Here is a 17,347-nt window from a genome sequence, read left to right as displayed (position 1 = left end):
TATCCTTCCATAGAGTCAAGAGTGCCCAGTAACCAGCCCAGGTGAAGAACAACTCAAACCCCCTATCTGCGTGGGTGAATCCCAAAAAGCCAAAATTTCTTCCCAAAGATAGCATTAGGAAATCTAGCTCTCAAGCACTGCCGAAGGAGACCCAAGAAATCACGGGTGTGTGGACAATGTCAAAGGAGATGAGGCATAGATTCCTGTGGAGCAAAACATGTGTAACAAACAATTGGAGCAATATGTCTTTGTGCCAAGAGGTGCCTAGACAGGAAAACCCCCAGCAACACCAGCCACCAAAAAACCTACTGTCGAAGAGGAACTTTGGAACTTCAAAGCTGCCGCAATCTCTTCCGCCACCACTTTGCCGGGTGATTCATGTGCCAAAGTTGATTTGCCTTATCCGAAAGCCAAGGTGGGGGCAGCAAAACTTTATACAAAGAAGGCACCGTAATGTGGAATAGCCTCAAGGGACGGACTCACACACACACACATACTTTTTTTTGTGTTTTTTTGGGTGAAAATGTTGATACTTTATATTACAGTTTGGCTATCCCAAAAAACGAGCTATGCCAAATTACATTAACAGAAAATCTCACTATATGACAAGTATACACATCATGTTCTATATAATGAGTTTACAGACAATCTAAGAGAGATTGCTGCAAAGAGTGCCTAAAAAAAGAGAAAGTGGAAAATGTAGGATCACCAAAGACTATGATTTATATCCTTCCATAGAGTCCATAGTGCCCGATAACGAACCCAAAAGAAAAACAGATGGAAGAACCCCCAGCAGGGGCAATATTTATGTGTGCCAAAGTTGCTCAGATGGAAGAACCCCTAGCAGAACTCCCACAAAAAAACCTGTTGTCGGAGGGGAATTTTTGAATTCCAAATTTGTCTCAATCTCTTGCGCCACCACTTTGCAGGACGATTCATTTGTCAAAGCTGATTGCCCCTTTGAGAAACCCATAGCGGAGGTAGAACAATAATATGTGACACACTTACACACACACAGTTTTTTTTTGTGAAAAACAGTTATCATTATACACACACACTTTTTTTTTTTGGTAAAAGAACTTTTCATCAAGACACACATAATTTTTTTGGTAAAATCCATATCTGCTTATATTACAAGAAGCAGTCTCAAAATGCGATTACAATATCAAAAAATTTCAATGTAAGACAAGTAAACAAGGTAATCTAAGATACACACACACACACACACACATTTTTTTTGGGTAAAAAATTGAGTTGCTTTGCTTTATATTGCAAAATCATCATCCTAGAATAGGACGGTGAGGAATACATCAAGAGAAAACCTCAATATAAGATAGATATACATCACAAGCTAAAAGACACATACACACACTTTTTTTGAGTGAAATCTTTTATTTCTGTGTGGGAAACCCCAAAAAGAGGTTTTAAAAAAGTTACAAGATCAAACTGGAGGAGGATTAAACACAACATCCTGCAGTTTCAGATTGTTGCTTTGTAAAAATTGATGCAGTGAAGAGACTGCACCATCAATAAAAACCACATGTTTTTTGCCCTTGTGATTCTTCTTAATATAAGCTGGAAGTTTGAATTTTTGAATCACAGGGTCAAAAACCTATTGCAACATAGGATGAAAAGACTCCAGAGAAAAAGAAACATCTGTATCCTGAATAGAAAGAGACTTTGGCAAAAGACTCCAGAGAAAAAGAAACATCTGTATCCTGAATAGAAAGAGACTTTGGCAAAATCTTCACAGTCATAGAAACGGAATCAATATATGTACTCTCTGAAGAAGGAGTCTCGAACGAAAGAGCTGCATCAAATAAATCATGAGTCTACATGTCAACTCAGTCGGGATATCAACCTTCCTCCAGTAGTGCTTCGGAGCAATAGAAGAAGGCTTCTCCAATGAAGCCATAGCAGAAACCGGAGAAGGGAGAGTAACCTTGACAGCTGAAGAAGGAGCAGGAGGAGTGGTCCTGGATGTAGAAGGACAATCATGTGCAAAATGACCAACCTACTGGCACCGATAACATGCAGTGGAAAAAGATGCAAAGTGCATTCTGATGCGCATCGGATGTGCAAATCCCAAATCAAGATCCAGAGTTGATGGCACAGGCTGCATCATATCCCATAAAACACAAAGGCGAACATCACGGGAAGCTTGCAAGAACTCCTGTCGCGGAACATAAAGAGGCCTTCCCAAAAGTGCTGCAAGAGTAGGAAGATGCTGAAGAAGAGGCACAGGCAGTGCTTTGAGAGTAATCCACACACACACACATACATATACTTTTCTTTTCTTTTTTGTGAGAAGAAATATTTTATTGCTGTGAAATAATTACATTCATAGTTACTCCAAAAGCAGAGTAACTACTACTCAACCGAAAATCTCAGTGTAAGCCATATATACATCATGATCAATCAAATGAGTCTAAAAGCAATCATAAAACGATTGCCGCAGAGATCGTTTGAAGAAAACTAAAGATGGAAAAGTAGGATCACCAAAGACTCTATGATTTCTATCCATCCATAGAGTCCAAAGTGCCCAATAGCGCACCCAAACAAAAACTAAAATCAAAACCCTGTCTAGCGGGACACGCATACATATACACATACACACGTACATACATACATGTGTGTGTGTGTGTGTGTTCGTATCAGGGACAGCAATGCAGCTTACATTCTTTCTGGAGATCTCTCTAATGAGTGGACTCTTCATTGTTCGATGAGTGGACTCTTCATTGTTCGGTCCATCAGGGATGTCCCCTTAGTGCTTTATTGTATGCCATTGCTACCCATCCTATGCAAAAGGGCAAGAAGAGAACCCTCGAGAAGTCAAAGTTCAATCCTCCAACCAGTCTTGAAGTTCCAAAGGAGGAATCGGAACAAAAGGCGAAAGCATATAAGCAATTTGTTGCCACAAAGCATGATAATGAGAGCCCAAGCCATATTGTGTAGCTACCAGAGAAAAAGGTAGCATAGAGCCATCATCATGAATAACATCAGCAACAGAAGTGATGCCCTTAAAATAAACAAAGTAGGTACCGTGAGGTTCTTGTAAAGCCAGTGGAGACTGAAAAACTATCGACTAGTGAATGCTTTGAGCTCACAAAGAATTACCCAGCAAAGACTGTCATGCCATTCAAAATGAGAGAGGACGTGCTTCCAATCAAGAAGCAAACTAGAGACCAAAGGGCAGCTAGGCAAAGTGCCATCGATGCGACCAAATAAGAAATCCCAGTAATTGATTTGCCAGTGACCAAAGGCAGAAATATTGATAAGTGTGACTAGAGATCTAATCATAAGAGCCCAAGGCTGATCACCTTGCAAAAATTGCAGCAACATTTCTCCCCTGTGAGCAAGGATGTGCACCTGGATATTCGTGATGTTCAAACCACCATGCCCTTTAGGAGAACAAAGTTGATGCACTGAAAGCAGCCTGAGACTCTTTCTGCCATGTTTGGAACACCGAAAGATTTCCATAATGGCAAACATGAAAGAAGCAAGATCTGCCTTGGTGAACAGGATCAAAGGCAAATAAAATTGAATATAAGCCACAAGGATGGACAGCACTATCCGAAGCCGAACATGCAAAGGCCAGGTTGCCAGTTTCCAATACTCTAGCTTTTTTCGAAGCTTGACCATCACCCAATTAGTTTGTTGACGACGAGTGAGACCCCAACCCAAAGGGTAACCAAGATGACGAACAATCTAAGTGGGTGGAATGATTTCCCCGGGCCACAAAAGACTATGCCAATCTTTAGAATGCAATGGGAGCAGCTTAGACTTCAGAAAATTTACATGAAGACCAGTTGCCAAACCATAAACAGAGAGAGCCTGCATCAAAGCAGAAAGATCATTTTGCGTATTCTTCGGGGTAAAGAAAGAATCATCAGCATAGGCTTGAGCAACCATGCTGCGATTTGCATCCAATTCCAAACCATGAAGGAGCCTGTAGCCACGAGATGATCAATATATTGCAAGGCTATCTCAGATTACAGTGCTTGCATTGTATAAAATCATTTTGCCTCAACCTTGGGTTTCAAAGAAAGGCAATTCTATTTGGCAAATGCATCGCCCAACCAAGTGCTGGAGAAAGAGATTACAGCAGCTTTGGGCCTACAAAACTCCTCTTCAGCAATGGGTTTTCTTCTGGCGAGTGCTTCTGGGCATTTTTCCATCTGGACAAATGTTGGCTTGTAGACACATTGCTCCTGCTTGTTGCCACAGATGTTTGAGTTCTTAGGAGACTGTGCCTCATTTATTCTGGTTTTGTCCATGTTCTCGTGAGTTCATTGTTCTTCTTTGACAACGCCTGCGAGCAAGATTCCCAACTGTTTCTTTTGGGAAGTCTTTCTGGCTCTTTGGTTTTCATCCACCCAGACCGGATTTTCATCTTTTCTTTGTTTGGTTTCGCTATTGGGCACTCTAGACGTTATGGACAGACAGGAACTGTGAAGTCTTTGGTGATCATATATTTTCCTTGTTTGGCTTTTTTAAGCGTTCTCTGCAGCAATCCTTCTTTGATTGCTTGCAAGCATGCTGCATAGATCATGATGTATATCTAGCATAACACTGAGATTTTCAACTGATGTAATTTTGGCTGCCTCGTTTTGAGGTCGCTACTCTTGTAATATAATCAATCAAAAGTTTTCACTAAAACAAGTGTGTGTGTTCGTATCAAAAGTTTTCACTAAAAAAAAGTGTGTGTGTGTTCGTTTTTGGGTACTATGGACTCTATGGAAGGATCGTAACCATCGAACCTTTGGTGATCCCTCCCTAGCTAAATACCTATTCTTCCGAGCATCTTTAAGGCAATCTCTTTATGATTGTCTACATCCATGGGATATAGATTATCCTACCTTCTTGTTATATAATGATATCTTTTTATGCTTGTAACTACCTATCTCTTTTCTTTGGACTGGTCTTTACAATATAATGACAAATGGATTTCACCGAAAAAAAATGTATGTGTGTGTGCGTGCACGTCTTGAGTAGGAATTTTTGGCTGTTTGGTTTTCATCCTAAGAGCTAGGGATATGATCTTCTCTTTTGTTGGGTTCATTACTGGGCACTTTGTTTTTTTTTTTTTGCTCCCTAAAAAGATTACTGGGCACTTTGGACCTATGGAAGGACCGCAATCATCAAGTCTTTCATGATCCCTCTGTGGCTAAATATTAGGTCTTCCGTGCATCCTTACGACAATCATTTTATGATTGTCGACATGCACGAGACATAGATTATCTCACCTTTTAATCATATAAGAGGAAAGTCCTAGACCTAGATATGGGTCCCTATCACCAATAGAGTCCTACTTATGATGAGAAACTTGTCACTCAGGACCCAACACAAGCCCCCGAGTAAACCCTTGACATGTGCAGTAATAGCAAACTCCCTGAATCTTACCCCCTCAACCACAATGAAGACAAGATTGTTGTGGAATTCACGACTAGCAATTAAGACAGTTGCCATGATATACGACCAACAAAAGCGGCCAGTGATGATGGAAGCATCACGCCTTCACCCCAGCAGCATATAATGATGTATTTTGATATTTGTAGCTGAGTGTCCCTTTGTTTGGGACAATTTTTGGTAATAAAATAACAATTGGATTTCACCCCAAAAAAATGTGTGTGTTTTGGCGGAGGGGGGGGGGGGACGGGGGGGGAGATTTCACCCCGAAAAAAAAAAGTGTGTGTAGAAATTGGACAGAGAATGCATCCTCTTCCAACGACACTCACGCACATGATGGACTTGGGGTTTGCACGCTTTGGTCCACAATGGTTTGGGCTGATCCGCTGTGCTTACTAATTATGGCAGTTATACCATTAGATAATCTTATCTCCTCTCCTGGCCATACTTCTAATGATGAGCAAGGAAATGCCTATCAGGAATATGCTTACATATTTGTAAATATATATATACCAATGAAGTGCTTTACTTACAATGTCTAGGGCCTCTGTAATATAAATAAATGAAGGCTACTTTAGAATTACATTACTAATCACATGTTGCTCATTGTTTGTTTGTAAGAGCATAATCAACACTCTTTTGCAAGCCGTGAAGGCTTCTTTGCGGGATTTCACATGTTTTATGCTGGTCAGCTTCCTTTTCGGAGGTTGCTATGCTGATTCATCATGATTTACAGCTGCAGATAGCATATAATGTTGGGAATCAAGCTCTCAGTTATTGTTTCTATTGTGTGAGTAGGTGAATAAGGTGAGTCACACTGACTCAACCATAGTTAGTTCTTATCTACTATGTATGGGTGTTGACCTTAGTAGTATTCAATTGTATTGTGTGGGGTGAATATGAGCTGATGGTGGAGGAGACTGTTGCTCCCTCCTGGTTGCTTCCTATATCTCTCTTCTTGTTTTTCTTAACATGGTATCAGAGCTACCATTCCTTGCCTTCTGGTTGCCCACTGCTTATGGAAGCTTGCGGGAGTGCTTCTCCTACTCTGAAGCTTCGAAGTAATGAGAAGAGATCTCGTTTTTTGGACTGAAGTAGCAATTTCTATTGGGATAAGTATGATCGAGGGCTTGCTCTATGGTGCATGTATGCATCTAGGGGAGTCACATTGTGTTTGTGTGTGTTGTAAAGGCACATCAAGTGCTATGATGTGTCTAGTGTGTGACCTAAGTGATGATGTAAGCCAAAGGCCCCCACATGGGAGGTTCCTTTGATTTAGGCCAGTCCCACTGATGTAGGGACTGATTCCCACTGATGTAGGGGCTGATTGCCACTTATGTAGGGAAGGTATTACCTTCTCTCCCTTTCTATAAGAGAGAGTCCTCTCTCTCACAATCCATAATAGAGAACTACATCTTTCTTTCATTATGCTCTCACACCTCTTGCAAGATGCATCTATTCTATCCTACGGGATTCTACACCTGGTATCAGAGCTTTAGGTTCTAGATCTAGCCTAGCCTAGCATTGGATGCTTTCTCTAGCATAAACTACTAGTTTCTCAAAGCTTCTTCCTCCATTTTTCTCCTTCTTCCCCAAATCTGTGAGAGCTCTGTTCTCTACCCACAAGCGACCATTGCTGAAACCCTTTGAGCTGCAGACTCCTAGTGTACGGGCAACCTTCCAGCTGCAAGCAATTAGAGAATTTTCCTCTGTACGCACAACGCCAACACAAAGACTGCTCGACGATCTATCGCGTAATGCCGCCTTTGTGCTTACCCTTTTGCAAATTCCTCTAAGCCCGAGCTGCATGACACTACAAGCAAGCTGCTGTTGAAATCTGAGCTCGTTTGGTCAAGAAATGGAGGCACAGCAGACAGAAAACCAGTCGGTTTTCTCAAGCTTGGCTATGGCAACCTGGCGCAACATTGTGCCCTTCCTTGGTGGTGGACCTTCTTTGGTATAAGACCTTTCTTCCTGCATAAAAATCCCCTTGAATAGAGCTATGAGCTGTGAGAATTGCACCCTCCAAGTTCAGGCCTCTGATTTGGACAGTTTTGACAATGTTGTGAGTTTGATGCTACATTAGATGCTACTTGAGCATTTCTGATGTTTTAAAGTGTTGAATAGCATCAGTACAACTGTGGCTACAGCTTTCCTTTAAGTTGCTATACCTGGATTTGCTTGGAATACTTTCAATTAGCCACCTCTATGAAGCATGCAAGTAGAAGCATCATTTCCATTATGATTTGTAGTATGGAATTTGGTTACAAGTCTTTGCTACTCTAAATGCTTGTACTTTGAAGCTCTTCAACTCTTTCTAGCCTTGTAAGAGAGTAGACACTGCCCATTTTGGGTTAGACCCTCTCATGGCTACCTTCTTGAATATGGACAAGTTCAATGGTAAAGGCTTTCACACATGGCAGATGAAGGTTAAGTTTGCATTGATGAGGGAAAACCTCTGGGGGCTGGGGGCTTGTCAAACCTGCTTCAACTTCTTCTTCAACAGCCTCTAATGCTGGAGAATCCTCAGCTCCAACACGCCCAGCACGAGATCCTGCTAAAGAGGAGAAAGCCTATGGCATCATTGCTCTTGGCTTAGGAGATGACTATATTCATCACATCTCTGATTTAGAGTCTCCTTCTGAAGCTTGGCAGAAGCTTGATATTATTTTTGCCACTAGCTCTGAATCTCAAACTTGAGATTGCTTTCTTTGAATTGAAATGGCTAGTGGCACTCCTTTGGCTGCCCATGTCAATCATATGTGGAGTCTCATGACTCAACTTGCTTCTATCAACTCTCCAATCACTACAGATGATGCAATGGCAGTGTTGCTCAAAAGTATGCCTGAAGATTATGATCATGTTATTACCACTTTGAAAAATCTTCCTAATCCTTTTCTTGAAGGTCTTATTACTGCTCTTCAAGAAGAAGAAAGGCACATGGAACTCCGGAGAGGCAATGACACAGCCTATGTCATAAAAACTCAAAAGGTTTTCACCTTGCAGACATTGTGGGAAGACTAATCACCTCTCAAAAGATTGCTTCAAGATCAATCCTTGCAAACATTGTGGCGAAAACAATCACCATGAAAAGTATTGTAAAGCCAAAAAGGAAGCAACTACAAAGTCAGAAACTGCCAATCTACTTTCAGTTGATGTGCCTCCACAAGATGAGGCCTCCTATGAAGACTATGCTTTTTAAGCATTTTTTTGTTTATCATCACTTGGTTAAATTTTGAGGTTCTCTACCTGGAGTAGTACTCCAAAAAGAATATGTTATGTCTTTTGTAAATCATCTCTGGTCACCATATGATGTAGACCATGTGATATGTGTTTTGTCTATCCCATTTCTGTGAACCTCACACCGTTAGGAACCTTGCTAGCATGAGATCCTAGCCATAGATTTATCCTTGACCATCATGAGATGGCATGAGAAACTATGAGACTAGATGTATCCTTGACACTGCAAGAGGCAACCCCTTGAGGGGGGTACGTTGGGATAAGTATGATCAAGGGCTTGCTCTATGGTGCATGTATGCATCTAGGGGAGTCACATGTGTATTTGTGTATGTTGTTAAGGCACATCAAGTGCTATGATGTGTCTAGTGTGTGACCTAAGTGATGATGTAAGCCAAAGGCCCCCACATACTGATTCTTCCAAGGTCATGCTACCTCGGCTAGAGCGTAACAATATATGTGATGGTATTTGGATGCCCAGTGGTTGGATGTTAATGTCAAGTAGCTTGACAGATGCTATGCCTTGCCAATGATAGTAGCAAAGTGGCATTTTGAGTCCGGTTGATCCATTGAATTAGTAACTGGAAGTTTCCGGACTGCTGTCAAAAGTGTGCAGGTGCCTGTTTTTAGCAGCAAATAACAGGGAAACCTTATGGAATTTGGACCTGCACTAAACTGGAAAGTTGTAGACTTGTGGATTGGCTACAATTTGTTAGTTGATAGTTTTTGCATCTGAGGTAACGTGCGGAAGTTATTGACTGTGCAAGACAGCAAAAAGTTGCAGAAATCTGCTGTTGGAAACCATGGCTAATGCTAGTGGAAGTGACAACATTACACAGATTGTTAGAGAGAAGTTGGATCAAAATAATTATGCCATTTGGAAGTTTCGGATGGAAAATTTCCTGACTCGAAAAGGCTATTGGGATTTGGTTACAGGTGATGAGAAAGAGCCTAATTTGCCAGAAAGAAATGCTACTGCAGAACAAGTTAAGAATCATAAAGCTTTGCTGGAAAGAGCACGGAGGGTACTTCATTGGTTTTCAATATCTATTTCAGATGCCATGGTTATGCAAATTCCAAACTGCAAGTCTCCCAAGAATGCGTGGGATATCTTGACGATATTATGGCACCACAACAAGTGCGAGAAAGATACAGTTGAAACAGAAATTTAACAATATGTCAAGAAGGGGGAGAACGATATAGGAATATGTGACCGATATCAAAACTATAGCTGATCAATTGGCCTCGATTGATGCTCCCATGGATGATGATGACATGGTTGCAGTCACTCTGAATGGACTTGCTCCCGAATATGAGTCATTTGACACTTCTATTTCTGTGAGACAGAATATGCCGAATTTCAATGAGCTGGTTGCTCTTTTGATCCATGAGGAAGTGAAGCTTGGGCTGAATACCAATGGCAGTAGCTCAAGGAATAGTGATGCAGTGTTCTACTCTGATCAGAGAGGCCGTGGTGGACGACACAGAGGTTCATTCCGTGGTAGAGGTGATGGTAGGCATGTCCCTAAAACCCCTAGTCAGTCACCTCAGAGAGGAGGTGGAGCCTTTAGAGGTAGGGGGAGAGGTGCTTCTTATGGTAGAGGTACTTGGCAGCAACTACAACAAACAGTGCATAATCCTAATAGTGATAAGACATGTCATTACTGTGGCAAGGTCGGCCACCTATGTTTGTTGGCAGGCCGTTGATACCGCTCTTGCGCTTTTTGCACATAACTGGTGTGGTAGTGAGTGCTTGCTTGAGTTGTTGGAAACTATACTCTGTTTCGGGAAGCCAGTGGAAAATTGCTGTGCTTTTCAATAATTCGGACATAGGAGCTGCGATTTCGGAAAACTGATAAACCTTTGTATGGTAGAAGTTTGCCAATCCGAGAAAAGAGCGGACATCATGAACATTCTTAGGAGTAGGCCAGTTTCGGATTACCTCGACCTTCTTGGGATCCACAGAGATGCCTTGAGCTGAAATAACATGTCCCAAATATTCGAGTTGGGTCTTGAAGAACTCACTCTTCTCAACATTGATGTAGAGAGAATTTGCGCGGAGAACTTCAAAAACTTGGTGAAGATGTTGTTTGTGCTCATGTAGGGATCTGCTGAAAATGAGGATGTCATCGAGGTAAACGATGACGAACTTATCGAGGAAAGGCCTGAAGATGTCGTTCATTAGTGTCATGAATGTGGCCGGGGCATTGTTTAACCCAAAAGGCATGACCAAACATTCATAGTGTCCATACTTTGTTCGAAAAGCTGTCTTGTACTCATCGCTTTCTCGTATGCGAATTTGATGATAACCTGAACGAAGATCAATCTTTGAGAATTGTGTTGCGTGTAGAAGTTGATCGAAGAGATCATCGATGCGAGGCAATGGATACTTGTTTTTTATAGTGAGCTTGTTGATGGCTCGGTAGTCGATGCAGAGACGCATTGACTTATTCTTTTTTTCGACAAGTAGTGCAGGAGATCCGAAAGGGCTGCAACTGGGCCGATTGTGACCTTTGTCGAGTAGTTCGGTCACCTGTCTTTGGATTTCTTCATTTTGAGTGTAAGAAACCCGATAAGGAGGTTTCGATGGTGGATTACTACCAGGAATAAGTTCGATTGGGTGATCCACTGGTCGTCGAGGTGGTAATTGCTTTGGCAATTCCTGTGGAAAAATATCCAGGTACGGCTGGAAAAAAGGTTGGTTGAGGTATTCAGGAGGATCCTTTGTTGGTGTCTCCTCTATGCCGTAACCAACAGAAGTGAAGTCTTTACTTGACGTTTACGAACCCACTTCTTTACTTGTAGGGCAGAGGCAACTGGGGTTGAAGGAGAGTCCCTAGAACCGGTTAGCTCAATAAGTTTTTCCTAGTGGACAAACTGGATAGTATGGCTGCGAAAACTGATTGATGGATCATAGTCGTAGAGGCACTGTTGTCCAAGTATGACATTGTACCGAGAAAGAGGCATGATGTCGAAGTTCAACTTGTCCGTATAATGTTGGATGCGAAAAGACAAGTTTTTTATCCTGATGTTGCACAAGAAGGTAGTTCCATTTGCGAGTTCAATCTGATAGTCCATGGGACTAGGACTGGTGGTCAACCGAAGTTTCTCGACCATAGAACTAGCTAGGAAGTTATGAGAGCAGCCACTGTCTATGAGGATAGTGACCGTTGTTCCACGAATTGATCCTTGGACACAAAGTACTTGAGTGGCCAGGGAAGGTTCGAGGTTGCTGGCAAGGCTCATGTGGATGGTATTTGCCATTCGAATAGCTTTGCCTTTCTTGTCTTGTGCTGGGGTACCATCTTCTGTTTGGAAAGTGCTAGGTTCCATATTGGAATTTTGCTTTGGTCGCTTGGGACAATCGAACCATCTATGGTCGCCTATACAGATGGTACAAAGTCCTTTTGTGCTGGAGTTTTCTTCTTGTCAGTGGCTGCACCTTTATGTTGGGGATGACGGTCATGACTTTGTGAAGAAGAAGAGGCACGATCCTTGGAGGAGTGCTTCTGTTGGGATCCAGCATACGATTTTTGAGACTTGTGGGGATCTTGAGATTGTCGCTGACCTTGATTACCTGAGTTTTTTCTAAACTTGGGGTTATCTTGAGGGCGACCACCTTTGGCCATAGTAGAGTTCTGTGTTCTATTAGCACTCTGCTTCCCTGTGTTTTGGAAATCGGTAATGCGCTCTGCGTAAGCAATTGCGCCAGCTGTGGTGGTGATGTTTGCTTTGAGGACATCAATGCGTAACAAGGGGTTTAGGCCTAAGATGAAAGCATGAAGGCAATCATCATCAGTTAAACCATCAATCTCCAGCACCAATGTGGTAAACTAAGAGATGTAGGAAGACAGGGAGCCTGTTTGCTCCAACTGTCTGAGTTTTGAATGTGCTTGGAAGTCTGCATTGGCAGGTATGAACTGCTTATGGAGCACGTGTTCAAAACGTTCCCAAGTTAACACACTTTTGCCGTCCTTTAAGCATCGTTGCCGCCATCTACATGATGAGCTTATGAGCCAGATTCCAGAGTATGTGTCTTTGTAATAGACACTGAGACAAACCCCCATAAAAACTGACTGAACATAGATCACACAGACTCAGAGAGAACCAAAGGACTACACAACCCGAGACAACTAGACTTTAGAACTGAACTTTCCTCAACAACTCAGAGAACAGTCAGCCTCAGAATACTACGAACCCACAGTCCACATGAAGGTTATCTTTGGGACTTTTCAAGACATCAACCCACAATCAAGATCCCACAGCCAAGACTCGTAAGCCTCCTTCAAGAGCAACAGCTTGTAACTCTTGACGTGATCATAACTGCTCCACAGCATCTCCTTCTCAAACACCGAGCTCCAGCATTCCATAACTCTCCCCAAAACTGCAGTCAACAACCAAAGAGTGAAAGGGACTCGCTAGTAGATCGCATTAATCATCTCTGCTCTTACACAACTACATCCAGCATCTGTATTTTTCTCTTGCTCGTAGAGTACTCCACACCCATAGCTTCATGTCGCCAACAGTCCTCCAGTCAGCAAAACTGATACCACGGCTATGCCTCAAGCTTTTACTAAGCAATAGCTCATAACCAGCCACCTACAAGCCCACACGGAAGACATCTCAAGCAACAGACTCAGCCTCTTCTATTTCCCGTATTGTATGCTTTCCGTCACTCAAGATATTCTGCCCAAAACCTCCATGATAGCTATGCTTCTCACAGCCAAGAAACCCACGATGCTTCATGTTCATCCGTCGCCCAGAATCCTCTTCTCAGCCCGCACCATCAACTACACAGCCAAGACTCCTAGAGGACTTCAGTAAAGGCCAACCGTGCCACAGAGATCACGGAGCACCTGGAGCCCATACATCCCAAGCTACTATAGTCGAAAATTCACAACCTGTCACGTACGTTGGCCTTCATGTGATGGTTGTTCAGCCTTCCGCTCACGCACAACCTCTCATATCACCATCAATGGCTTCTCCTTTTCTCTGGTCATTCCCACAGGCAACCAAGTAGCTCTTCACCTCCAAACAACAGCCGACCTCCCAGCCGATTCCACAAAGGCGCTTCCATAGTTGACCTTACATACTCCATCCCCTCCACGGACCTACAGCCAACCAACATTCTTCATGTGTGCCTCTCCATGTAGCAACTCGCCATCAGCCTATGCGATGATCAGTTCACACCCCTTCTCCTCCCTTCCTCATGGAGCTCTCCTCTACCGTCACCTCAGCTTCTTTTCGTCTACATCAAGAAGAGACTCCCCTTCACGTGAAGCTTCCAACCTAGATCCGACCACCCGTGCAGGATCCTCGTGCCACCTTCATAGTTGCCATCCTGACATACCACCAGCTCACGACCAGAAGCTTCCCTTCATCCTTTACGTAGTTTGCATGAGCAGGATGCCTTTCCAATCAGTCCAGCCACCTCAGCCTAATTTGCCACCTCATCAGTGACATGTTACCACTCTCAAGACATTTCCCCCAAATCACATTAAATGCACATTTTGGACCTTTAGTCACACAATTCCCACACACATTAGCATGCACATTAAAGCTTGCATGCAACCCCGTACACACACATGAAAAGCCCTTTGACGTGGGCACCCAAACATATCAAATTCCGGCAACATGCAAGTGCACATTGACTCAGGAAATTTATTTTTAAAAAAAACCCTTCATGACTTAACTTTACATGACCCCAAGAACATTTCACTTGACCACACACTAGACACCCTTGCTCTGGAAGTCTGGTACAACCACATTGCATTTCATCATTTCCCATGAAGTCCCTGCAAAACATACTTTATTATCTCAAAAAACTATACATCAGTCCATCATGCTTGTGAAAGAAAAATTCACAAATGCCAACAGCCCACACCTACCCTAGATGTGTACAGCTATGTGCCAACCCACAGCTATATACAGTGCTCAAAAACTTGATACAGATTTTGTCCTATCATTTTGCCCATCCCCAAGTCTGCAAACATTTATGTCTTGCAGATAGAGGTATATAAGATTTGCATTTCTTCAGAGATATCCTCATCCATGAGGTCTTCCAACTTGTCTGGTTTCATCACAGTAGGTCCACAACCGCCCACACTCATGATCCTATGAAAGTATTTCTTTAGTCCGAAGCCGTTGACTCTATTATTATGATGCTAACCATCCAAATCCTCAAGTTGATATGATCTATTTTTTAATTTCTTCGTCACACGAAAAGGTCCATCCCATTTGGTCACAAATTTCTTCTTGAAGGTAGAATCCAGACTACTGTTGTATCTCAAAACTAGATCACCCTCCCCGATTTTCTTATCCCTGAACTTCCTTTTTGCTCTCTTCTGACTCTCCTCTTGAATTAAAGCATAATGTTCCACCGCCTTTTGTATGTCTAGTTGTGCTTCCTGCAAATCCAATAACCGGTTTTGGAAAGTAGAATTTGAATCCTCGTTTATCTTCATTAACATCTGGAATGCAAGAATTTCTACTTCCAAGGGCAATAGAGCTTCTTTTCCGTAAACAAGATGAAATGGTGAAAACTAGGTGCCTTCTTTTATTGCAACTCTGTAAGCCCATAAAGCCCAGTGCAAAGCAAGATCCCACTCCTTCTCATAGGTTCTCATAATCTTTCCCATGATATTAGTACACACACCAATAAATTTTTCATTCATCCCATTACATTGAGGGTAATAGGGACTTGCATATCTGTGTTTAATCTTCAGCTTTCCACATACAGTTCACTCTTGAAACCTGGACCTCTATCAGAAAGCAACTCCAGTGGTACACCAAATCTACAGCAGATATCCTCATACACAAATTTACATACAGATTTTGCATTGACAGCCCGTACTGCTCGTGCTTCAGCCCATCTCGTCAAATAATCCACAGCTGTCAGCATACAACAATTTCCCCTGTCTGTCATGGGTAGAGGACCGATGGCATCTATTCCCCATTTCTCGAAAATATTATAAGCAAGCATGATATTTCTGAGTTCTGGGTGTAAAATCCTCTTACTCATATGCTGACACTGTAGGCATGGCCTGCACCGATGTCTTATGTCTCTCTGGAGGGATGGCCACACATATCCTTCTGTAAGTATTTTCCTCAGCATGATTTTGAAAGCGGATATGAAAAACTTCCTCATGCCAGGGAATTCTTCTGAGCACCAGATCAGCCCCTTTCATGTAAAGAACATCATCTATCAGACAATAAGAAGTACAGCTTTTAATAAATCTGTACTTTCTTTGTTTCGGAACTTCTTCACGCACTTTACCAGTTAACAGGAAGCTTTCCTCACAAGCTAATGTCTCCCTTCCTTTGTATAAGGGTTCCTCCACTCCTATTGCATCAACATAGGCTGCTGTAATTTCCTGCGCAGCATCATGTGCATTTACATTCTTACCTCTTTCAATATGCTGGAGTGTCCAGGCATCCAATTGATTTAACAGTTTCTTCACCGTGCTTATCCATCTCTTCAAATGAACATGCTTGACCTTCCAGACACCTAAAATTTGCTTCACAACCAACAGGGCATCTCCCTTAATCATGAGTCTCTTAATACCCAGACTAATGCATACTTTCAAACCTTCGAAGAGGGCTGCATATTCAGCTTCATTATTACTGCTGGCTTCAAGCTGAATTCCCATTTTCCGAATCTCATTTCCTCCAGGATCATAAATGACAATTCCTCCTGTACTTTTATTTAAACTTTTTTTGTAAGATCCATCAAAGTGAAAAACAAATGCATCCTCTAGTACTTTTTCTTCATTCATGTCAGTGTTCTTCTCCACATCTTCAACTAAAATAGGTCCTTCCTTATAGGTGAGGAGATCAGCCAAGGAACCTCTGGTAGAGTTCTCAACCAAGAAGGTAAAAGAGTACTCCTGTAACTCTACTGTCCATTTAATCATGCTCCTGGAGATGTTTGTACTATTCAACATATGAGGCGGTAGTGAACATGAGGTGAGAACCACAAAAGGCCTGGACAATAGATAAGACCGAAATCTCCTACAGGCATACAAGAGGCTAGCCAGGACCAATTCAGCCGCTGAATACTTCCTTTCCACTTCACTCTTCACCCTGCAGGCATAATAGACTGGCCTCATATATCTGGAACCCTCTCCCTGTTGCAAAAGAATAGCACCAATAGCATCTGGTCCCACAGATAGATTCACATAAAAAATCCTGGAATAATCTGGTGGCTTTACACTTGAAATATGAGTTAAGGATTCCTTAACTGCCTCAAACACATCTTCGCTCTCTATCGTCCATTTCAGAGGCTCAGATTTTACCACCTGCTGAAGAGGATACAAAATCTGAGATAACATATGAATAAATCTCGATAGATACTTCACCTTCTGGAGAAAGGTGTGCAACTGCTTGGTATTCTCAGGAGAGGACAGCATAACTAAAGCTTTTACTTTACCTAGATCCGGCTCAATCCCATTTTCAGATACAATATGCCCCAATATTTTAATGCTGGTCCGAGCTAACTGAGTCTTCTTAGGATTTAATTGACCACCATTATTATCAATCTCACAGAATACCTGATCCAGCTTTCCACAGTGCTCCCTTCTTCCACTATACACACAGATGTCATCAATAAACACTTTAGAAAATTTATCTAGGAAGGGTGATAAAATCAGATCTGAATCCACCTGATAGTGCGAGGGGCCGTTGGTAACTCCAAAAGGCATTT

General features: G+C 42.3%; 1 protein-coding gene across 7 annotated transcripts in view; it reads right to left on the bottom strand.

Annotated features, from left to right (window-relative positions):
• Positions 1-17,347, bottom strand: part of LOC147889220 (phosphatidylinositol 4-phosphate 5-kinase 9-like) — a 74,631-nt gene that overhangs the window by 19,647 nt on the left and 37,637 nt on the right. The window lies entirely within an intron of this gene.

This window comes from Dipteris shenzhenensis, chromosome 20 (genome assembly GCF_047967505.1).
Source record: "Dipteris shenzhenensis isolate YYH24624 ecotype China chromosome 20, Dip_SZ_1.0, whole genome shotgun sequence".
Taxonomy (NCBI): Eukaryota; Viridiplantae; Streptophyta; class Polypodiopsida; order Gleicheniales; family Dipteridaceae; genus Dipteris; species Dipteris shenzhenensis.
Note: the sequence above shows the minus strand (reverse complement) of the source record. Positions and strands in the feature narration are given on the sequence as shown.